Genomic DNA, 26,585 nt, shown 5'->3' with positions numbered 1-26,585 from the left:
ACGTCCGACGCCTGTGCGTCCGCCCGTGTGTGGGCCGAAGCCACTTACCCTTTCGTCCTCTTAGACTATATATAGACCTCTCCCACCTCCTAGCTAGGGTTAGCGTTGATTTAGCTCATTTGTGAGATAGAGCCTTGCTCATCCATCCGGATCTACTCCTTCGCGAGGGACCGACACCTCTTCGAAGAAGATCCTTGTTGGATTCAAGACCTCCTTTTGGAGAAGACCATCTTCAAGACCTCCTCACGGAGAAGAACCGGTTACCCTTTGTATCGTCCCTTGTTGGATTTGGATCTTGTATTACCTTCTGCCTCGATGATCTAGCACATGTGTGACTTTTATTCTTGTTGGTTGAGTGTTTTTCCCTCGTTCCCCTCCGCGTGTTCTTCGTGTTCCTCGTAGGGATCCTTTCTGTGGCACCCCGGCTCAGAGAAACCGGAACGCCCCGTATTCCAGCACAGAGAGTGAGGAGAAGTCTTCTAGAATACAACGATGCTTGAAATAGAACAAATCAGCTTTTATTGCAAGAATAATAATACAAGGGTCTGATGTTACATCAGCATGGCGACACTATGCCTGTGATACTACACTTGCTCTATCCTAGCAGCGGAACAAATCGTAGCAGCGGAAATCTTCTAGCATGGGAACAATGACGAAGGTGGTGAACTCCACTATGCAGGGACTCTGGCTGGGACACGATCTAGCTCGCACGAACGGAAATCAAGACAAGCAATCAAGCAATCACGGCATCACCTGCAATCTGGCGTGACACGCCAGGGCAGTACATTGAATGTACTTGCAAGCTCACAACAACAAAAAACATCAAGGCAAGACAACAACATAGCACTAAGCAGGTTAATCAAATTAATAGCTATCATGATACAACAGCAACTACTAAGCATGATATGAAACTACTCCATCACTACCATGACCAACACTTGGTCTCAAACTATGATCCTTACGGCGATCACTACCACGACCAATATTTGGCCTCCAACCGTGATCCTTGCAGCGATCACAACCACAACCACTATTTGGCATGTGATCCTTACGGCAATCACAACCACGACCAATATTTGCCCATGATCCTTACGGCGGTCACAACCATGACCAATATTTGACCCGTGAAACTGAAAGCGTATTCTGGGAAATACTATTCCACTTAACCACGTCAGCATCAGTGGTGTCAACGGCTGAGGGGCTGACCAGCAGGGCCCACGGGGCCCATCAGCCAGCTGAAGGGGGGCGACCATCGTCGTCTTCCTCCTCGCTGCTCCCCCGCGCAGGATAGAAGAGGCAGGGGAGGGGTCGAGCTGCCGGTGATGTGGAGGCCGACTCAGGCCATCTCCGGTTGAGCGGCAACCACCGGCGGCTGCGGCCTGGCCTCCCACATCCATCCGGAAGGCTAGCAAGCGTCAGGGAGGTCCGAGGTCGCGGCGGCGCGCGGCGACAGGAGGAGACAGGGGCGGACGGGTGGCGATGGCGCAGGCTGATCCAGCGGGCTCCGGCTGATCTGAGGACACCGGCGGGACCAGAGAACAACACCATGTCCAGTGAGAGGACGAACTGGTGCCGGGAAGGAGCAGAACGGAGGGGAGGCCATGGTGATGGAAGACTACATAGAGCTTCGGGCGGCGGGGGCTCGGCGATGCGGGCTACTCTGGCAAGGGGCAAGGGGGTGGGGCGGCTGAGTGGAATGAGGGGAAGCTAGTGGAGGGCTTGGGAGGAGGAGAGGGGGCCTGCGGTGACCGGAACGGAGATGAACTCCGATGGTGGCCGCGGTGGCCGAAGAAGAAAACGGCGAGATTGGGCGACTCCGGTGGTCAAGGGGGCTTAGGGAGAGGCTAGTGAGGTGCGGAGGGGTTCGTGGGTCCTTATATAGGCGCGGGGAGAGCTCTAGAGCTCACGAGCGAGCTCCCGGCCGAGCTTTAATGGCGGGCAGAGGCTGGACGCGACACGGGCATGGCGCTAGCAGCGCATTTAAGGCGAACAACGATGAAGCAGCGACGCATGGCGATGCAGTTGATCACTGGCGAGCTCCAGGACATGAATGGAGGTCGAGATGAGGAGGGAGGAGACAAGCACGGTGGCGGGAAGAAGCCAGAGAACGCGATTTGCATGACATCAGCATGATCACCACCGGCACTGGAACAAATGGCTGGTTTTGGCGTGGACGACCATGTCTAGTGGAATGACCCTAGTGACCTTAGTATAAATGAGGAAACAAATCGTTCCAGGGGAAAAGAAGTGATTTGCACTCAGCTCCAAAGTAAATAAGTAAGAAGGTGTTTGTTACTTGCTGTGGTGACACCAGCTTGGTAACGTGGTAAAAAGTTTGTCTCGGAGGTTTAGCTATGGAGGGACTATGATCCTGGAGGTTTTGAGGGGAAATGGACCAGGTTTTACTACAGTTGCTTCACAACTGACCAAAATGGTCCAGAGACTTGAGCATGATGATGCACTCACATGGACTATCAACTTGAGCTCAAATTGGGCAAGGCTTGATTATTTGGACATATGAAGATTGTGTAAAAAGCTCATGCCAAATGGACAACCAAAATGGCACTTGCTTCACAAACATCATTTCTGTCCAGAAACTTGGAATAATTTTGGTGATCAAATGGATCAACGAAATGATGCCAAATTGGAGAGAGAGATGTTTTATGGGTATAAGAATGATCTGGTAATTTATCAGGATTTTTGAAGCAGTATAAAATACACTTGCTTCACAACCTGAAAATATTGCTAGAATCAAAGATTTGCTCATGTGCTCACATATATGATGGTATGGGGCTGCAAATGGGTTGAGGGGGTTAATGTGAGCACATTAAGGAGTGTGCAAAAGTTCAACTCATTTGGATACTCCTAGCTAGTACTTCCTTCACAAAGCCTTCTATCTAACAGAAACTTTGAAACTTCACTGAGGAAGATTGGCTAGGCACATAAATTTGAACTTGTGCATGAGGCAATTATTAGGACATATAAACATGCCCAAAAAGGTTGGGAGCCACTAGGAGAAATATAAATAGCACTTCCTTCACAAAGTGCCATTTAGGGCAGAATAGAAAAAGGAATATTGGGGAATAATTTTTGAACTATCCAAGGCAATGTTTGGGCATATTTGAGCTATATATGACCCAAATGAATTATGAGAATTATATGGGGATTTTTGGATGGACAGAAATATAGGTTGCTTCACAACCTATGGCAAATAGGGTTATTCCTTTAATAGAAAAAGGAATATTCCCTAGGAAAAGAATCTTAGGGTTTGGTCAAGGAGTGAAGTGACATGATCTTGGCAAGGTTTTGAGAATGATGAGCCACTTGGGAGGAGGAATGAGGATGATTTCCCAGGTGACAAGGCCATAGAACCACTCAAAAAAATGAAAACAAAAAAGGGCCAAAATCCAGGCTGTTACAACTCTTACCCCCTTAAACAAATCTTGTCCTCGAGATTCGATTACTCAGGGAACAAGTATGACTTGAGGACACCATTTCCAACTCGGGTATCCTTGTTCCTTTATTTATTGTTCCCCCAAGAATATCATATGATCAACTTACTTTGCTCTGGGAGGTTTGCTTCACCTTTCCCAAATTTTGACAGGTCTTTGCTCATATACCAAATCTTTTCACTGGCGTGAATTTTCTCATATCTGCGGTGATATCCAATGGACCTGAGCATAATTTTTTTCCTTTGGTCATGAAAACCTTTTTACTTCTGCCATGGGGTTGCTTCAAAGAAATGCATATCTTTTGGGTTCCGTAAATGCTGAGAATCATGACCATCCTCTGACGGGATCTGACTGCTCACAGGTGGCACTGATTTATCTTGATTTATTTCTTTGTCTCGAGCATGAGATAGGTACCAATGATTTGACTGCCTTCTGACATATGCAATATAATGGAATATGGATTTATAGTTGTGTCATACCTCAAATATTTACATCTTGAGACTGGCCCGATAGGGGGCTGACGGACAATTGCTTTTCCTAACAGACTGACCATGCACTTGATTCCGTCGGTGAGTATACCTGGTTTGAGCTGATTGTTCAACTTTTGATTTTTCTCATGTGGTTGATATACCCATCTGTGGTAATAGGCTGTGATATGCTTTCATGCTGCCGCTGAAGTCAAACTGCTGAGGTTGCAAAGGAATCTTAAATCTGACCGAACAGACTTGGATATTCCACACTAACAATGTCAAGCGGGTGAGTGGGATATGAAAAATCCTTGTAAATAGAGTAGGTCGCTGAGAGTATGCCTTTGTGGGTCCATATGGAGTTATGGCCTCCAACTGATTTGGGTATCCGAACCTTGGTGGTCATGCAAAAATCATCATACCGTTGCTGTCAGACTCATCCTTTTGACGATCATGATTTTCTTTGTTGGGATACCTTACAGAAATAACTTGGCCACACATGTCCTTGATTCTTTGTATGACCATGGATGCGATTAGTGCAATATTTTTGACATTAGTCCTTGTGCTTGTTTTCTGACCTGGGTCCGCACACATATGACATATACCCGGGGTTTGTAGCTTGTACGGAGCTCATTGCTGAGGCCAATCATACAAGTAGGTGACAAGGTTTTATGATATCTCCTTTGTCAATTGCGGGAATAATGACCTTGATGACCATTGTCAAGACTGTGGATTCTGTGATGTGATCTCCAAATATTATCGCTCCTTGCATCACATGGGAGGTATCTCTGCTTATTTTCCTTTACCTGACTAGGGAGGTTGTCGAATCCATACCTTTCTTAGGTATATCTGCTTGATCCTTGATGCATCTCGTATGAGTAACTGATATGACTGGGGATGCATGCTCACCATATATAAGAAGGATATGCCACCGAACACTCGATCCTTGCGGTAGGCATATGTTTTGACTGTATTGTACCTCTAACAAAATTATTGCAAGTCTGGTCCTTGAGCGGTGCTGCCATATATTGGCAACTCATCATATAACCTCTGAGGATGGTGCAATATTGTGGTACTGAAGCAGACTGAATGGCTTACAAAAGAAGCCATCCGAGTAGCTTGCTGAGGAAGACTTGTTAACTTCTGCTCAAATCTTTTGTTTGGGTATCTTGCAGAAGAAGGCTCTATAGCTTACACACGAAGCTTGCTCTAATTATTGTGTTGGATAAGCCTGAGTTCCATACTTGAGAAGATTCTCCTCAGGTTTGCTTGTTGAGAAAAATTCATTTTCGTTTGTCAGAAGCTTTTACCGAGGTATCTTGCTGTGAAAGACTGGGCATCGTGGGCCGGAAATTGTTCACATATCATGCTGAGGAAAATTGAGGACCCTTGCATCATAAATTTCTTCTGATAACGTGTGGAAGAATACTGGATTTCTTATATCCAAAACTTCATACTGATATGCAGACTGAAATCCGTACACACGCCCATAATATTCTGAGGCTGATTATTTGCATGAGAAAAATAGTTTGACTGTCTTCCTTGAGCATATCACATTCTGACTTTATTTTGGGTAGTAACATATTTCAAGCATCATGCATTGCTGAGCCAAAACTTTGTATATGATCCATACCTCTGTCTAAAAATATATCACTGGTCTTGCAATTGACTTGTCTTCCTGCTGGCTGGATCATAACTGTTGTGAGGATTTTTCACTAAGGTAGACTCGATGCTGATAATCAATTCAATACACCATTGGTATTCTGAGCAGATATTAATGCCATAATGCAGTTGACTAGGTAGACCAAAATGTCTAGCTGAGCTTCTTTCAAATATTTCAAATCCTTATTGCTTCTTTGAGTCCGGTGTCGGTGGATGAGCAACTCTTTATAGGGATAAATAATGTAATACCGGGGCCCAAAAAGAAAGAAGCAAAAGAAAACTCAACTAAACAAAAGCACACAACAACAAACAATTCACACACAATCAATGTCACATATTACTGCTAATCACACAATATGCATGCCTACTTAAGCACACAAATCTCGCGGGATCTCCGGTTCTACGATCTAGCATGTTGTGATGATGTGCACGAGGACGAATAAATGTGTGGAAGAGTTGGTGTAAACAGCGCTACACCAAGTGCTAGCTTAGCCAGGTGGCAACCTAAACTAGCTCAGAGGTGAGGACGTACTCGGTAATCATGTAGTGGGACCCGAAGGTCACACCCACATTATTATCAAGCGGACGGAAAAAGATCCATACTCGTCCAAGAAATAGGATATCAAGGAAAAGCTGAGGCTGCTGACATTGCCCTTTCTTGATAACTAAGATCATTAAGGGTTGCCAACACGACAAAATAAAAGAACGATCCGGGATAGAAGCATGTCCATCACCGAAATGATAGACGGGACTGAAAGAAAGACATCGGTGCGATGCCTGAGCACCATTTTTGCAAACAGTGTCGGAATCACTTGGCATCACTCTTCTGGGACAGAAATGACACCAAACACCAAAAGAAAAAGGAACTGGAGAAATGCAAAGGTTGAGTTGTAGTGGATCCGAACCGATGCCAGCTACACTCACCAGATAAACCGTTATCACAAATACTAAGGCTATATGCATGCTATGCAACAAACAAATGCAGCAACCAAATGCAACAAACAAGCCAGACTATATACTATCGATTTCTACCGGCTTCTACAGCTCGCGCTAACTAGGGCGTCCTACAGCCAGACCTGCTCTGATACCAAGCCCTGTGGCATCCCGGCTCAGAGAAACCGGAACGCCCCGTATTCCAGCCCAGAGATCGAGGAGAAGTCTTCTGGAATACGACACTGCTTGACATAGAGCAAATCAGCTCTTATTGCAAGAATAATAATTCAAGGGTCTGATGTTACATCAGCACGGCGACACTACGCCTGCGATACTACATTTGCTCTATGCTAGCAGCGGAACAACTCATAGCAGCGCAAATCTTCTAGCAGCGGAACAACGACGAAGGTGGTGAACTCCACTCTGCAGGGACTCTGGCTGGGACACGATCTAGCTCGCACGAACGGAAACCAAGACAAGCAATCATGGCATCACCTGTAATCTGGCATGACACGCCAGGTCAGTACATTGAATGTACTTGCAAGCTCACAACAACCAAAAACATCAAGGCAAGACAATAACATAGCACTAAGCAGGTTAATCAAATTAACAGCTACCATGATACAACAGCAACTACTAAGCATGATATGAAACTAATCCATCACTACCATGACCAACACTTGGTCTCGAACTGTGATCCTTATGGCGATCACTACCACGACCAATATTTGGCCTCCAACCGTGATCCTTGCGGCGATCACTACCACGACCAATATTTGGCCTGTGATCCTCACGACGATCACAACCACGACCAATATTTGGCCCGTGATCCTTACGGCGATCACAACCATGACCAATATTTGGCCCGTGATCCTTACGGCGATCACAACCACGACCAACTCTTGGTCTCAAACTGTCCACATATAAATCACCTATAAGTCATTCCGTCATGTGAGTGTTGATCAAACGGTGTGACCTAGTACGAACCTATGCCCATGATCGAGGACGCGGCTATCGATAGATTAAACACACACACTCTCTATAGAGGTAGCGCACTTTACCCACACCATAGAACCCATGGCCTCGCACTCCCATTCTGGTGGACCAACGGCGTTCCGACAAAACCGATCTACTGCCATGACACTCTCCCGGCCACTCCGACTCACTCCCCACTGGGCTAGTCCTGGGTGGCCCCGTGTCTACCAAAGACATGACGACCACCGTCGTGGCCAAACATAAACGATCCCACACGGGGACCCGAGCTCAAAATCAAACCCAGGCACACAAGGCTTATGTCTTCCTACCTAATCAGGGTAGCGCGCGCCCATAACCTTCCTTATTTTGAGGCACCGGCGAGAGGCACGACAATAGACCGCATTAGGGCCGTCCCATACTGGCAAATGTGGTTGCACTAGAAAAAGCCCGGTTCGGCTGCACCTGACTAACTTAATGACGGAATTTATCCCCAAAAATATAATTGTGCTAGCTGATACTCCGATATCAACTATCAGACTATAATCCAAATCATAGCAATATCCAACAAATAATCCAAGCATAATATCATCATACCAAAATACTCCGAGGATAGCATAACACTACTATCATGATGAATCCGAAACAATATCCTACTACTCTAATAACAAGAATAAAGCTATCCAGCTAAGAGCCACATGTAACCATCATCTCCGAAAATAATACTCCAAGCAACAGAACATCAACTAGCATCATGAAAATAATCATACTAACCACTAATAATCCAAAGGTAGCATGATATCCAAAGTAATACTCCAAAAATATACTAACAGATATCATCCTGAAACAACCATAATATCAGCCACTAATACTCCAATGGCAACATGATACTCATCAACTACAAACAAAACTCCTAGTAATCCAAACAATAGCATGGCATCCACAAGATCAACATAATACTCTGAGAAAATGCCATGCACAGAGTCATGTAGCTAAAACAATATTTTAAACAAGTTCAAATAATTTAAACCATGTCACTGCATTACAGTGGTGCAAATGGAGGGTGTGGCTTACCTGGGGTGGAAGAAATCACTGGGAGAAAGTGCAAGAAGCTTGCGGAAATAATCGCCGGAAATCGTTCTCTCTCGGAGGGGGCTGAATAAAGTCAGGGGCAAAATGGTCATTTTCACAATGCCAAAACATGGTGAAAGTGAGACGAACAGAACGGGCTCGACAAAACGAAGAAGTGAGCGTTGGTTTCACCTGATTTGGAGCTACGGGTGAAAAATTATGAGGTGTTTTTTGCCAGGGACCTATCTGCAAGAAAAATCTTTTCAAACAGGGCCTGGACAGAAAAACTGAAAGTGTATTATGGGAAATACGCTTCCACTTAACCACGTTAGTGTCAGCGGGGTCAACGGCTGAGGGGCTGACCAGCGGGGCCTACTGGGCCCATCAGCCAGCTGGAGGGGGGCGGCCGTCGTTGTCTTCCTCCTCGCTGCTCCCCCGCGTAGGACAGAAGAGGCAAGGGAGGAGCCGAGCTGCCGGTGACGTGGCGGCCGGCTCAGGCCACCTCAGGCCGAGCGGCAACCACCGGCGGCTGCGTCCTGGCCTCCCGCATCCATCCCGGAGGCTAGTAGGCGTCGGGGAGGTCTGAGGTCGCGGCGGCGCGCGGTGACAGGAGGAGACAGCGGCGGACGGGCGGCGATGGCGCAGGCTGATCCGGCGGGACCAGAGAACCATGCCGTGTCCAGTGAGAGGAAGAACCGGCGCCGGGGAGGAGCAGAACAGAGGGGAGGCCGCGGCGATGGAAGACTACGGAGAGCTTCGGGCGGCGGGGGCTCTTGGCGATACGGGCTACTCCGGCAAGGGGCAAGGAGGTGGGACGGCTGTGTGGAACGAGGGGAAGCTAGTGGAGGGCTTGGGAGGAGGAGAGGGGGCCTGCGGTGGCCGGAACGGAGATGAACTCCGGTGGTGGCCGCGGTGGCCGAAGAAGAAAACGACGAGATTGGGCGACTCCGGTGGTCGAGGAGGCTTGGGGAGAGGCTGGTGAGGTGATGAGGGATTCGAGGGTCCTTATATAGGCGCGGGGGAGAGCTCTAGAGCTCACGAGCGAGCTCCCGACCGAGCTTTAATGGCGGGCAGAGGCTGGACGTGGCACGGGCATGGCGCTAGCGATGCATTTAAGGCGAACGACGACGAAGCAGCGACGCAGGGCGACGCAGTCGATCACTGGCGAGCTCGAGGACATGAATGGAGGTCGAGACGAGGAGGGAGGAGACGAGCACAGTGGCGGGAAGAAGCCAGAGCATGCGATTTGCATGACATCAGTGTGATCACCACCGACACTGGAACAAATGGCTGGTTTTGGCATGGACGACCATGTCTAGTGGAATGACCCTAGTGACCTTAGTATAAATGAGGAAACAAATCGTTCCACGGGCAAAGAAGTGATTTGCACTCAGCTCCAAAGTAAATCAGTAAGAAGGTGTTTGTAACTTGTTGTGGTGACACCAGCTTGGTAACGTGGTAAAAAGTTTGTCTGGGAGGTTTAGCTATGGAGGGACTATGATCCTGGAGGTTTTGAGGGGAAATGGACCAAGTTTTACTGCAGTTGCTTCACAACTGACTAAAATGGTGCAGAGACTTGAGCATGATGATGCACTCACATGGACTATCAAATTGAGCTCAATTTGGGCAAGGCTTGATTATTTGGACATATGAAGATGATGTAAAAAGCTCATGCCAAATGTTCAAGCCAAAATGGCACTTGCATCACAAACATCATTTCTGTCCAGAAACTTGGAATAATTTTGGTGATCAAATGGATCAATGAAATGATGCCAAATTGGGTAGAGAGATGTTTTATGGGTATAAGAATGATCTGGTAATTTATCAGGATTTGTGAAGCAGTATAAAATACACTTGCTTCACAACCTGAAAATATTGCCAAAATCAAAGATTTGCTCTTGTGCTCACATAGATGATGGTATGGGGCTGCAAATGGGTGGAGTGGGTTAATGTGAGCACATTAAGGAGTGTGCAAAAGTTCAACTCATTTTGATACACCTAATTAGTACTTCCTTCACAAAGCCTTTTGTCTGACAGAAACTTTGAAACTTCACTGAGGAAGACTGGCTAGGCAAATAAATTTGAACTTGTGCATGAGGCAATTATTTGGACATATAAACATGCCCAAAAAGGTTGAGAGCCACTAGGAGAAATATAAATGACACTTCCTTCACAAAGTGCCATTCAGGGCAGAATAGAAAAAGAAATATTGGGGAATTATTTTTTAACTGGCCAAGGTGACATTTGGGCGTATTTGAGCTATATATGACCCAAAGGAATTATGAGAAGTATTTGGGGATTTTTGGACGGACAGAAATATAGGTTGCTTCACAACCTAGGGCAGATAGGGTTATTCCTTTAATAGTAAAAGGAATATTCCCTAGGAAAAGAATGTTAGGGTTTGGTCAAGGAGTGAAGTGACATGATCTTGGCAAGGTTTTTATAATGATGAGACACTTTGGAGGAGAAATGAGGATGATTTCCCAGGTGATAAGGCCATAGAACCACTCCAAAAAAATCAAAAGAAAAAGAAAAGGGCCAAAATCCAGGCTGTTACACTCTCCAAACGTGAAAGATCAGCCTCTAGGGGTTCTACCCTACATCATTAAGTCTATCTGAATCATGTTAGCAATTGTCGCATTTTATGATTATGAAATCTGGCAAATGGACGTAAAAACTGCATTTCTTAATGGATTTCTTAAAGAAGAGTTGTATATGATGCAACCAGAAGGTTTTGTCAATCCTAAAGGTGCTAACAAAGTGTGCAAGCTCCAGTGATCCATCTATGGACCGGTGCAAGCATCTTGGAGTTGGAATATATGCTTCGATGAGGTGATCAAAGCATATGGTTTTATACAGACTTTTGGAGAAGCCTGTATTTACAAGAAAGTGAGTGGGAGCTCTGTAGCATTTCTAATATTATATGTGGATGACATATTGTTGATTGGAAATGATGTAGAAATTCTGGATAGCATAAAAGGATACTTGAATACAAGTTTTTCAATGAAAGACCTCGGTGAAGCTGCTTATATATTGGGCATCAAGATCTACCGAGATAGATCAAGACGCTTAATAGGACTTTCACAAAGCACATACCTTGACAATTTTTTTGAAGAAGTTCAAAATGGATGAGTCAAAGAAAGGGTTCTTGCCTATATTGCAAGGTGTGAATTTGACTAAGACTCAAAGCCCGACCACAACAAAAGATAGAGGGAGAATGAAAGTCATTCCCTATGCCTCAGCCATAGGTTCTATAAAGTATGCTATGCTGTGTACTAGACCAATTATATGCCTTACTATGAGTTTGGCAAGGGGGTACAATAGTGATCCAGGTACAATAGTGATCCAGGAGTAGATCATTGCACAACAGTTAGAATTATCCTTAGTTACCTTAAAAGGACTAATGAAATGTTTCTCGGTTATGGAGGTGATAAAGAGTTCGTCATAAAGAGTTACGTCGATGCAAGCTTTGACACTGATCTAGGTGACTCTAAGTCTAAATCTAGATACATATTGAACCTGGGAGCAATTAGCTAGGGTAGCTCTATGCATGGCATTGTAGACATAGAAATTTGCAAAATACATACGGATCTGAATGTGACAGACCCGTCGGCTAAACCTCTCTCACAAGAAAACATGATCACACCTTAGTATTCTTTGGGTATTAATCACATGGTGATGTGAACTGGATTATTGACTCTAGTAAACCCTTTGAGTGTTGGTCACATGGCGATGTGAACTATGGGTGTTAATCACATAACAATGTGAACTATTGGTGTTAAATCACATGGTGATGTGAACTAGATTATTGACTATAGTGCAAGTGGGAGACTGAAGGAAATATGCCCTAGAGGCAATACTAAAGTTGTTATTTTATATTTCCTTTTATCATGATAAATGTTTATTATTCATGCTAGAATTGTGTTAACCAGAAACTTGATACACGTGTGGATACATAGACAAAACACTGTGTCCCTAGTAAGCCTCTACTATAATAGCTCGTTAATCAAAGATGGTTAAGTTTCCTAACCATAGACATGTGTTGTCATTTGATGAACGGGATCACATCATTAGGAGAATGGTGTGATGTACAAGACCCATCCGTTAGCATAGCATATTGATCGTTCAATTTTATTGCTATTGCTTTCTTCATGTCAAATACATATTCCTTCAACTATGAGATTATGCAACTCCCGGATACCGGAGGAATGCCTTATGTGCTATCAAATGTCACAATGTAACTAGATGATTATAAAGATGCTCTACAGGTATCTCCGGAGGTATTTGTTGGGTTGGCATAGATCGAGATTAGGATTTGTCACTCTGAGTATCGAAGAGGTATCTCTGGGCCCTCCCGGTAATGCACATCATAAGAATCCTTGCAAGCAAAGTGACTAGTGAGTTAGTTACAGGATGATGTATTACGGAACGAGTAAAGAGACTTGCCGGTAACGAGATTGAACTAGGTATGGCGATACCAACGATCGAATCTCGGGCAAGTAACATACCGATGACAAAGGGAATAATGTATGTTGTCATAACGGTTCGACCGACAAAGATCTTCGTAGAATATGTGGGAGCCAATATGAGCATCCAAGTTCCGCTATTGGCTATTGACTAGAGAGGTGGTTCATTCATGTCTACACAGTTCTCAAACCCGTAGGGTCCGCACATTTAACGTTCGATGTCGATTTTGTTGTATATGAGTTATGTGATTTGGTGACCGAATGTTCGGAGTCCCTGATGAGATCACAGACATGACGAGGAGTCTCGAAATAGTCGAGAGGTAAAGATTGACATATAGGACGATGGTATTCGGATGCCAGAAGTGTTCCGGAGGGTACTGGGTACATATCGGGTCACCGGAAGGGGTCCCCCCCCGGCAAAGATATGGGCCTAATGGGCCAACAGGGGAAACATAGCAGCCAGCAAGGGCTGTTGCACCCCCATATGGGCTGCACGTAAGGGGAAGGAAAGAGGGGAAGAGAGAAAGGAAGGGGAGGGATTCGGCCTCCCCCTTCCTTCCCTCCTCCCTCCTCCTTCCTTTTCCCTTCGATAAATAAGAAAGGGGGAGGACGAATTGGGGGAGGCTCCCAAGTAGGATTCCTCCTACTTGGGGCGCCCCTACTGCTCCCCTCCCTCTCCCACCTATATATACATGGGGAGGGGGCACCTAGAACACATAACAACATCTGTTAGCCATGTGCGGCGCCCCCCTCCACAAATTACACCCTCGGTCATATTCCCGCGGTGCTTAGGCAAAGCCCCACATGGATAACTTCACCATCACCGTCACCATGCCATCGTGTTGACGGAACTCATCTGCTTCCTCGACACTTTGCTGGATCAAGAGTTTGAGGGACGTCATCGAGCCGAACATGTGCAGAACTCGGAGGCATCGTACATTTGGTGCTTGATTGGTCGGAACGAGAAGAAGTTCGACTACATCAACCGTGTTGTCAAACGCTTCCGCTTTTAGTCTATGAGGGTACGTAGACACACTCTCCCCCTCTCGTTGCTATGCATATGCTAGATAGATCTTGCGTGAGCGTAGGATTTTTTGTTTTGAAATTGCATGCTATGTTACCCAACATATACCTAGTTCAATCTCGTTACCGGTAAGTCTCTTTACTCGTTCCCTAATACATCATCTTGTAACTAACTCCTTAGTCATTTGCTTTCAAGCTTATGATGTTTATTACCGAGAGGGCCCAGAGATACTTCTCTGATACTCGGAGTGAAAAATCCTAATGTCGATCTATGCCAACTCAACAAACACCTTCGGAGATACCTGTGGAGCATCTTTATGATCAACCAGTTATGTTGTAATGTTTGATAGCACACAAGGCATTCCTCCAGTATTCGGAAGTTGCATAATCCCATAGTCGAAGGAATATGTATTTGACATGAATAAAGCAATAGCAATAAACTGAACAATCATTATGCTAAGCTAACGGATGGGTCTTGTCCATCATATCATTCTCCTAATGATGTGATCCCGTTATCAAATGACAACACATGTCTATTGTTAGGAAACCTTAACTATCTTTGATCAACGAGCTAGTCTAGTAGAGGCTGTTGGGGATCGTAGCAGAAATTAAAAAATTCTATGCATCACCAAGATCAATCTATGGAGTAACTAGCAACGAGAGAGAAGGGAGTGCATCTTCATACCCTTGAAGATCGCGAGTCGGAAGCATTGCAAGAACGCGGTTGGAGGAGTCGTACACGTAGCGATTCAGATCGTGGCCCAATCCGATCTAAGCACCGAACAACGGTGCCTCCGTGCTCAACACACATGCAGCCCGGTGATGTCTCCTGCACCTTGATCCAGCAAGGAGGAGGGAGAGGTTAAGGAAGAAGGATCCAACAATAGCACAACGGGGTGGTGGTGATGGAGTGGCAGTTCTCCGGCAGGGCTTCGCCAAGCTCTTGCGGAGGAGGAGAGGTGTTGGGGAGGGGAGGGGTTGCACCTTGGATGTCATGTTGCAGCACTCCCCTCGCCCCTCTATTTATAGTGAGAAGGGGGAAGGGGGCCGGCCCCCTCTAGATGAGATCTAGAGGGGGGGCGGCAGCCAAGGGGAGGGGGCTTGCCCCCCAAGCAAGGGAGGCGCCCCCTTTAGGGTTTCCCCCCAACCCTAGATGCATGAGCCCTAGGAGGGGTGTGGCGCCCAGCCCTCCAAGGGGTTGGTTCCCTTCCTTTACAGACCATGAGGCCCTCCGGGACGGGTGGCCCCTCCCGGTGGACCCCCGGAACCCCTCTGGTGGCCCCGGTACAATACTGGTATGCCCCCGAATATATCCGGTGACCGTATGACAACTTCCCATATATAAATCTTCACCTCCGGAACATTCCGGAAATCCTCATGACGTCCGGGATCTCATCCGGGACTCCGAAAAACATTCGGTAATCACATACAAATCTTCCTAATAACCCTAGCGTCATCGAACCTTAAGTGTGTAGACCCTACGGGTTCGGGAATCACGCAGACATGACCGAGACAGCTCTCCGGCCAATAACCAACATCGGGGTCTGGATACCCATGTAGGCTCCCACATGTTCCACAATAATCTCATCGGATGAACACGATTTCGAGGATTCAAGCAATCCCGTATACAATTCCCTTTGCCAATCGGTACGTTACTTGCCCGAGATTCGATCGTCGGTATCCTAATACCTCGTTTAATCTCGTTACCGGCAAGTCACTTTACTCATTCCATAATGCTTGATCCCGTGACCAACCACTTGTTCACATTGAGCTCATTATGATGATGCATTACCGAGTGGGCCCAGAGATACCTCTCCATCATACAGAGTGACAAATCCCAGTCTCAATTCGTGCCAACCCAACAGACACTTCCGGAGATACCTGCAGAGCACCTTTATAGTCACCCAGTTAAGTTGTGACGTTTGGTACACCCAAAGAACTCCTATGGTATCCGGGAGTTACGCAATCTCATGGTCTAAGGAAATGATACTTGACATTAGAAAAGTTCTAGCAAACGAACTACACAATCTTGTGCTATGCTTAGGATTGGGTCTTGTCCATCACGTCATTCTCCTAATGATGTGATCCTATTATCATTGACATCCAATGTCGATAGTCAGGAAACCATGACCATCTGTTGATCAACGAGCTAGTCAACTAGAGGCTCACTAGGGACATGGTGTGGTCTATGTATTCACACATGTATTACGGTTTCTGATCAATACAATTATAGCATGAACAATAGACAATTATCATGAACAAGGAACTACAATAATAACCATTTTATTATTGCCTCTAGGGCATATTTCCAACAGTCTCCCACTTGCACTAGAGTCAATAATCTAGTTACATTGTGATGAATCGAACACCCATAGAGTTCTGTGTTGATCATGTTTTGCTCGCGGGAGAGATTTAGTCAACGGATCTGCGACATTTAGATCTGTATGCAGTTTACAAATATCTATATCTCCATCTTGAACATTTTCACGAATGGAGTTGAAGAAACGCTTGATGTGTCTAGTCTTCTTGTGAAACCTGGGCTCCTTGGCAAGGGCAATAGCTCCAGTGTTGTCACAGAAGAGAGTCATCGGGCCCGACGCATTGGGAATAACTCCTAGGTCGGTAATGAACTCCTTCATCCAGATTGCTTCATGTGCTGCCTCCGAGGCTGCCATGTACTCCGCTTCACATGTAGATCCCGCCACGGCACTTTGGTTGCAACTGCACCAGCTTACTGCCCCACCATTCAAAATATACACGTATCCGGTTTGTGACTTGGAGTCATCCAGATCTGTGTCGAAGCTAGCATCGACGTAACCCTTTACGACGAGCTCTTCGTCACCTCCATAAACAAGAAACATATCCTTAGTCCTTTTCAGATACTTCAGGATATTCTTGACCGCTGTCCAATGTTCCATGCCGGGATTACTCTGGTACCTTCCTACCAGACTTACGGCAATATTTACATCAGGTCTCGTACACAGCATGGCATACATAATAGACCCTATGGCTGAGGCATAGGGGATGACACTCATCTTTTCTCTATCTTCTACCATGGTCGGGCTTTGAGCCGAGCTCAATTTCACACCTTGCAATATAGGCAAGAACCCTTTCTTGGACTGTCCATATTGAACTTCTTCAATATCTTATCAAGGTATGTGCTTTGTGAAAGACCTATGAGGCGTCTCGATCTATCTCTATAGATCTTGATGCCTAATATGTAAGCAGCTTCTCCAAGGTCCTTCATTGAAAAACACTTATTCAAGTAGGCCTTTATGCTTTCCAAGAATTCTATATCATTTCCCTGTTGGGGAACGTAGTAATTTCAAAAAAAATCCTACGTACACGCAAGATCATGGTGATGGCATAGCAACGAGAGGGGAGAGTGTTGTCCACGTACCCTCGTAGACCGTAAGTGGAAGCGTTATGACAACGCGGTTGATGTAGTCGTATGTCTTCACGATCCGACCGATCCAAGTACGAACGTACGGCACCTCCGAGTTCAGCACACGTTCAGCTCGATGACGATCCTCGGGCTCCGATCCAGCAAAGCTTCGGGGATGAGTTCCATCAGCACGACGGCGTGGTGACGATGATGATGCTCTACCGGCGCAGGGCTTCGCCTAAACTCCGCGACGATATGACCGAGGTGGAATATGGTGGAGGGGGGCACCGCACATGGCTAAGGAACGATCCGTAGATCAACTTGTGTGTTCTAGGGTACCCCCCTGCCCCTGTATATAAAGGAGCAAGGGGGGAGGCCGGCCGGCCCTTGTGGGCGCGCCAAGGAGGAGGAGTCCTCCTCCTAGTAGGAGTAGGACTCCCCCTTTCCTACTCCTACTAGGAGGGGGAAGGAAGGGGGAGAGGGGGAAGGAAAGAGGGGGGGCGCCGCCCCCCCTCCTAGTCCAATTCAGAGCAGAGGGAGAGGGGGTGCGCGGCCCACCCTGGCCGCCCCTCTCTCTTTCCACCAAGGCCCATGTGGCCCATTATCTCTCCCCGGGGGGTTCCGGTAACCCTCCGGCACTCCGGTTTTCTCTGAAAATGTCCGGAACACTTCCAGTGTCCGAATATAGTTGTCCAATATATCAATCTTTATGTCTCGACCATTTCGAGACTCCTCGTCATGTCCGTGATCACATCCGGGACTCCGAACAAACTTCGATACATCAAAACTTATAAACTCATAATAAAACTTTCATCGTAACGTTAAGCGTGCGGACCCTACGGGTTTGAGAACTATGTAGACATGACCTAGAACTATTCTCGGTTAATAACCAATAGCGGAACCTGGATGCCCATATTGGTTCCTACATATTCTACGAAGATCTTTATCGGTCAAACCACATAACAACATACGTTGTTCCCTTTGTCATCGGTATGTTACTTGCCCGAGATTTGATCGTTGTTATCCAATACCTAGTTCAATCTTGTTACCGGCAAGTCTCTTTACTTGTTACATAATGCATCATCCCGTAACCAACTCATTGGTCACATTGCTTGCAAGGCTTATAGTGATGTGCATTACCAAGAGGGCCCAGAGATACCTCTCCGACAATCGGAGTGACAAAACCTAATCTCGAAATAAGCCAACTCAACATGTACCTTCGGAGACACCTGTAGTACTCCTTTATAATCACCCAGTTACGTTGTGACCTTTGGTAGTACCAAAGTGTTCCTCCGGTAAACGGGAGTTGCATAATCTCATAGTTACAGGAACATGCATAAGTCATGAAGAAAGCAATAGCAATATACTAAATGATCAAGTGCTAGGCTAACGGAATGGGTCATGTCAATCACATCATTCTCCTAATGATGTGATCCCATTAATCAAATGACAACACATGTCTATGGTTAGGAAACATAACCATCTTTGATTAATGAGCTAGTCAAGTAGAGGCATACTAGTGACTATATGTTTGTCTATATATTCACACATGTATCATGTTTCCGGTTAATACAATTCTAGCATGAATAATAAACATTTATCATGATATGAGGAAATAAATAATAACTTTATTATTGCCTCTAGGGCATATTTCCTTCAGTATCCCACTTGCACTAGAGTCAATAATCTAGATTACATGGTAATGATTCTAACACCCATGGAGTCTTGGTGCTGATCATGTTTTGCTCGTGAGAGAGGCTTAGTGAATGGGTCTGCAACATTCAGATCCGTATGTATCTTGCAAATTTCTATGTCTCCCACTTGGACTTGGTCCCGGATGGAATTGAAGCGTCTCTTGATGTGCTTGGTCCTCTTGTGAAATCTGGATTCCTTTGCCAAAGCAATTGCACCAGTATTGTCACAGAAGATCTTCATTTGTCCCGATGCACTAGGTATGACACCTAGATCGGAAATGAACTCCTTCATCTAGACTCCTTCATTTGCTGCTTCCGAAGCAGCTATGTACTCAGCTTCACATGTAGATCCCACCACGACGCTTTGTTTAGAACTGCACCAACTTATAGCCCCACCGTTTAATAAAAACACGTATCCGGTTTGCGATTTAGAATCGTCCGGATCAGTGTCAAAGCTTGCATCGACGTAACCATTTACGACTAGCTCTTTGTCACCTCCATATACGAGAAACATATCCTTAGTCCTTTTCAGGTATTTCAGGATGTTCTTGACCGTTGTCCAGTGATCCACTCCTGGATTACTTTGGTACCTCCCTGCCAAACTTATTGCTAAGCATACGTCAGGTCTGGTACACAGCATTGCATACATGATAGAGCCTATGGCTGAAGCATATGGAATATCTTTCATTTTCTCTCTATCTTCTGCTGTGGTCGGGCATTGAGTTTGACTCAACTTCACACCTTGAAGTACGGGCAAGAACCCTTTCTTTGCCTGATCCATTTTGAACTTTTTCCAAATTTTATCAAGGTATGTGCTTTGTGAAAGTCCTATTAAGCATCTTGATCTATCTCTCTAGATCTTGATGCCCAATATGTAAGAAGCTTCACCTAGATCTTTCATTGAAAAACTTTTATTCAAGTATTCCTTTATGCTATCCAGAAATTCTATATCATTTCCAATTAATAATATGCCATCTACATATATTATCAGAAATGCTACAGAGCTCCCACTCACTTTCTTGTAAATACAGGCTTCTCCAATAGTCTGTATAAAACCATATGCTTTGATCACACTATCAAAGCGTTTATTCCAACTCCGAGATGCTTGCACTAGTCCATAAATGGATCGCTGGAGCTTGCACACTTTGTTAGCACCTTTTGGATTAACAAAACCTTCTGGTTGCATCATATACAACTCTTCTTCCGGAAATCCATTCAAGAATGCAGTTTTGACATCCATTTGCCAGATTTCATAATCATGAAATGTAGCAATAGCTAACATGATTCGGACAGACTTAAGCATCGCTACGGGTGAGAAAGTCTCATCGTAGTCAACCCCTTGAACTTGTCGAAAACCTTTCGCAACAAGTCGAGCTTTATAGACAGTTACATTACCATCAGCGTCAGTCTTCTTCTTAAAGATCCATTTATTCTCAATGGCTTGCCGATCATCGGGCAAGTCAACCAAAGTCCATACTTTGTTCTCATACATGGATCCCATCTCAGATTTCATGGCTTCTAGCCATTTTGCGGAATCTGGGCTCATCATTGCTTCCTCATATCGTAGGTTCATCATGGTCAAGAAACATGACTTCCAGAATAGGATTACCGTACCACTCTGGTGCGGATCTTACTCTGGTAGACCTAGGAGGTTGAGTAGAAACTTGATCTGAAGTTTCATGATCAATATCATTAGCTTCCTCACTAATTGGTGTAGTTGTCACAGGAACCGGTTCTTGTGATGAACTACTTTCCAACAAGGGAGTAGATACAGTTATCTCATCAAGTTCTACTTTCCTCCCACTCACTTCTTTCGAGAGAAACTCCTTCTCTAGAAAGGATCCAATTTTAGCAACAAAAATCTTGCCCTTAGATCTGTGATAGAAGGTGTACCCAATGGTCTCTTTTGGGTATCCTATGAAGACACATTTCTCCCATTTAGGTTCGATCTTATCTGGTTGAAGTTTCTTCACATAAGCATCGCAGCCCCAAACATTAAGAAACGACAACTTTGGTTTCTTGCCAAACCACAGTTCATAAGGCGTCGTCTCAACGGATTTTGATGGTGCCCTATTTAACGTGAATGCGGCCGTCTCTAAAGCATAACCCCAAAACGATAGCGGTAAATCAGTAAGAGACATCATAGATCGCACAATATCTAGTAAAGTACGATTACGACGTTCGGACACACCATTTCGTTGTGGTGTTCCGGGTGGCGTGAGTTGTGAAACTATTCTGCATTGTTTCAAATGTAAACCAAACTCATAACTCAAATATTCTCCTCCACGATCAGATCGTAGAAACTTTATTTTCTTGTTATGATGATTTTCTACTTCACTCTGAAATTCTTTGAACTTTTCAAATGTTTCAGACTTGTGTTTCATCAAGTAGATATACCCATATCTGCTCAAGTCATCTGTGAAGGTGAGAAAATAACGATATCCGCCGCGAGCTTCAACATTCATTCGCCCACAAACATCAGTATGTATGATTTCCAACAAATCAGTTGCTCGCTCCATAGTTCTGGAGAACGACGTTTTAGTCATCTTGCCCATAAGGCACGGTTCGCAAGTACCAAGTGATTCATAATCAAGTGATTCCAAAAGCCCATCAGTATGGAGTTTCTTCATGCGCTTTACACCGATATGACCTAAACGGCAGTGCAATAAATAAGTTGCACTATCATCATCAACTCTGCATCTTTTGGTTTCAACACTATGAATATGTGTATCACTACTATCGAGATTCAATAAAAATAGACCACTCTTCAAGGGTGCATGACCATAAAAGATATTACTCATATAAATAGAACAACCATTATTCTCTGATTTAAATGAATAACCGTCTCGCATCAAACAAGATCCAGATATAATGTTCATGCTTAACGCTGGCACCAAATAACAGTTATTTAGGTCTAAAACTAATCCCGATGGTAGATGTAGAGGTAGCGTGCCGACCACGATCACATCGACTTTGGACCCATTTCCCATGCGCATCGTCACCTCGTCCTTAGCCAATCTTCGCTTAATCCGTAGTCCCTGTTTCGAGTTGCAAATATTAGCAACAGAACCAGTATCAAATACCCAGGTACTACTGCGAGCATTAGTAAGGTACACATCAATAACATGTATATCACATATACCTTTGTTCACTTTTCCATCCTTCTTATCCACCAAATACTTGGGGCAGTTCCGCTTCCAGTGCCTAGTCTGCTTGCAGTAGAAGCACTCAGTTTCAGGCTTTGGTCCAGACTTGGGTTTCTTCTCTTGAGCAACAACTTGTTTGTTGTTCTTCTTGAAGTTCCCCTTCTTCTTTGCTTTGCCCTTTTTCATGAAACTGGTGGTCTTGTTAACCATCAACACTTGATGCTCCTTCTTGATTTCTACCTCCGCGGCTTTTAGCATTGCGAAGAGCTCGGGAATAGTCTTGTCCATCCCTTGCATATTATAGTTCATCACGAAGCTCTTGTAGCTTGGTGGCAGTGATTGGAGAATTCTGTCAATCACACTATCATCAGGAAGATTAACTCCCAGTTGAATCAAGTGATTATTATACCCAGACATTTTGAGTATGTGTTCACTGACAGAACTATTCTCTTCCATCTTGCAGCTATAGAACTTATTGGAGACTTCATATCTCTCAATCCAGGCATTTGCTTGAAATATTAACTTCAACTCCTGGAACATCTCATATGCCCCATGACGTTCAAAACGTCGTTGAAGACCCGGTTCTAAGCCGTAAAGCATGGCACACTGAACTATCGAGTAGTCATCAGCTTTGCTCTGCCAGACATTCTTAACGTCGTCAGTTGCATCAGCAGCAGGCCTGGCACCCAGCGGTGCTTCCAGGACGTAATTCTTCTGTGCAGCAATGAGGATAATCCTCAGGTTACGGAACCAGTCCGTGTAATTGCTACCATCATCTTTCAACTTTGCTTTCTCAACGAACGCATTAAAATTCAACGGAACAACAACACGAGCCATCTATCTACAACAAACATAGACAAGCAAAATACTATCAGGTACTAAGTTCATCATAAATTCAAGTTCAATTAATCATATTACTTAAGAACTCCCACTTAGACAGACATCTCTCTAGTCATCTAAGTGATCACGTGATCCAAATCAACTAAACCATGTCCGATCATCACGTGAGATGGAGTAGTTTCAATGGTGAATATCATTATGTTGATCATATCTACTATATGATTCACGCTCGACCTTTCGGTCTCCGTGTTCCAAGGCCATATCTGTATATGCTAGGCTCGTCAAGTTTAACCCGAGTATTCCGCGTGTGCAACTGTTTTGCACCCGTTGTATTTGAACGTAGAGCCTATCACACCCGATCATCACGTGGTGTCTCAGCACGAAGAACTTTCGTAACGGTGCATACTCAGGGAGAACACTTCTTGATAATTAGTGAGAGATCATCTTAAAATGCTACCGTCAATCAAAGCAAGATAAGATGCATAAAGGATAAACATCACATGCAATCAATATAAGTGATATGATATGGCCATCATCATCTTGTGCTTGTGATCTCCATCTTCGAAGCACCGTCGTGATCACCATCGTCACCGGTGCGACACCTTGATCTCCATCGTAGCATCGTTGTCATTACGCCATCTATTGCTTCTACGACTATCGCTACCGCTTAGTGATAAAGTAAAGCAATTACAGGGCGTTTGCATTTCATACAATAAAGCGACAACCATATGGCTCCTGCCAGTTGACGATAACTTCGGTTACAAAACATGATCATCTCATACAATAAAATATATCATCACATCTTGACCATATCACATCACAACATGCCCTGCAAAAACAAGTTAGACGTCCTCTACTTTGTTGTTGCAAATTTTACGTGGCTGCTACGGGCGTAGCAAGAACCGTTCTTACCTACGCATCAAAACCACAACGATAGTTCGTCAAGTTAGTGCAGTTTTAACCTTCGCAAGGACCGGGCGTAGTCACACTCGATTCAGCTAAAGTGAGAGAGACAGACACCCGCCAGCCACCTTTAAGCACAAGTGCTCGTAACGGTGAAACCAGTCTCGCGTAAGCGTACGCGTAATGTCGGTCCAGGCCGCTTCATCTCACAATACCGCCGAACCAAAGTATGACATGCTGGTAAGCAGTATGACTTGTATTGCCCACAACTCACTTGTGTTATACTCGTGCATATAACATCAACGCATAAAACCTAGGCTCTGATACCACTGTTGGGGAACGTAGTAATTTCAAAAAAAATCCTACGTACACGCAAGATCATGGTGATGGCATAGCAACGAGAGGGGAGAGTGTTGTCCACGTACCCTCATAGACCGTAAGCGGAAGCTATATGACAATGCGGTTGATGTAGTTGTACGTCTTCACAATCCGACCGATCCAAGTACTGAACGTACGGCACCTCCGAGTTCAGCACACGTTCAGCTCGATGACGATCCCCGGGCTCCGATCCAGCAAAGCTTCGGGGATGAGTTCCGTCAGCACGACGGCGTGGTGATGATGATGATGCTCTACCGGCGCAGGGCTTCACCTAAACTCCGCGACGATATGATCGAGGTGGAATATGGTGGAGGGGGGCACCGCACACGGCTAAGGAACGATGCGTAGATCAACCTGTGTGTTCTAGGGTGCCCCCCTGCCCCTGTATATAAAGGAGCAAGGGGGGAGGCCGGCCGGCCCTTGTGGGCGCACCAAGGAGGAGGAGTCCTCCTCCTAGTAGGAGTAGGACTCCCCCTTTCCTACTCCTACTAGGAGGGGGAAGGAAGGGGGAGAGGGGGAAGGAAAGAGGGGGGCGCCCCCCCCCCTCCTAGTCCAATTCGGAACAGAGGGAGAGGGGGCGCGCGGCCCACCCTGGCCGCCCCTCTCTCTTTCCACCAAGGCCCATGTGGCCCATTATCTCTCCCCGGGGGGTTCCGGTAACCCTCCGGCACTCTAGTTTTCTCCGAAAACGTCCGGAACACTTCTGGTGTTCGAATATAGTCGTCCAATATATCAATCTTTACGTCTCGACCATTTCGAGACTCCTCGTCATGTCTGTGATCACATCCGGGACTCCGAACAAACTTCGGTACATCAAAACTTATAAACTCATAATAAAACTGTCATCGTAACGTTAAGCGTGCGGACCCTACGGGTTCGAGAACTATGTAGACATGACCTAGAACTATTCTCGGTCAATAACCAATAGCGGAACCTGGATGCCCATATTGGTTCCTACATATTCTACGAAGATCTTTATCGGTCAAACCGCATAACAAGATATGTTGTTCCCTTTGTCATCGGTATGTTACTTGCCCGAGATTTGATCGTCGGTATCAAATACCTAGTTCAATCTCGTTACCGGCAAGTCTCTTTACTCATTACGTAATGCATCATCCCGTAACCAACTCATTGGTCACATTGCTTGCAAGGCTTATAGTGATGTGCATAACCGAGAGGGCCCAGAGATACCTCTCCGACAATCGGAGTGACAAAACCTAATCTCGAAATACGCCAACTCAACATGTACCTTCAGAGACACCTGTAGTACTCCTTTATAATCACCCAGTTACGTTGTGACCTTTGGTAGTACCCAAAGTGTTCCTCCGATAAACGGGAGTTGCATAATCTCATAGTTACAGGAACATGTCTAAATCATGAAGAAAGCAATAGCAATATACTAAACGATCAAGTGCTAGGCTAACAGAATGGGTCATGTCAATCACATCATTCTCCTAATGATGTGATCCCATTAATCAAATGACAACACATGTCTATGGTTAGGAAACATAACCATCTTTGATTAATGAGCTAGTCAAGTAGAGGCATACTAGTGACTATATGTTTGTCTATGTATTCACACATGTATCATGCTTCCGGTTAATACAATTCTAGCATGAATAATAAACATTAATCATGATATGAGGAAATAAATAATAACTTTATTATTGCCTCTAGGGCATATTTCCTTCAGTCTCCCACTTGCACTAGAGTCAATAATCTAGATTACATAGTAATGATTCTAACACCCATGGAGTCTTGGTGCTGATCATGTTTTGCTCGTGAGAGAGGCTTAGTCAATGGGTGTGCAACATTAAGATCCATATGTATCTTGCAAATTTCTATGTCTCCCACTTGCACTTGGTCCCGGATGGAATTGAAGCGTCTCTTCATGTGCTTGGTCCTCTTGTGAAATCTGGAGTCCTTTGCCAAAGCAATTGCACCAGTATTGTCACAGAAGATCTTCATTTGTCCCGATGCACTAGGTATGACACCTAGATCGGAAATGAACTCCTTCATCCAGACTCCTTCATTTGCTGCTTCCGAAGCAGCTATGTACTCAGCTTCACATGTAGATCCCGCCACGACGCTTTGTTTAGAACTGCACCAACTTACAGCTCCACCATTTAATAAAAACACGTATCCGGTTTGCAATTTAGAATCGTCCGGATCAGTGTCAAAGCTTGCATCGAC

The sequence above is a fragment of the Triticum dicoccoides genome, chromosome 6B (genome assembly GCF_002162155.2).
Source record: "Triticum dicoccoides isolate Atlit2015 ecotype Zavitan chromosome 6B, WEW_v2.0, whole genome shotgun sequence".
NCBI lineage: Eukaryota > Viridiplantae > Streptophyta > Magnoliopsida > Poales > Poaceae > Triticum > Triticum dicoccoides.
The sequence above is the reverse complement of the archived record's forward strand: the minus strand, read 5'-3'. Positions refer to the sequence as shown.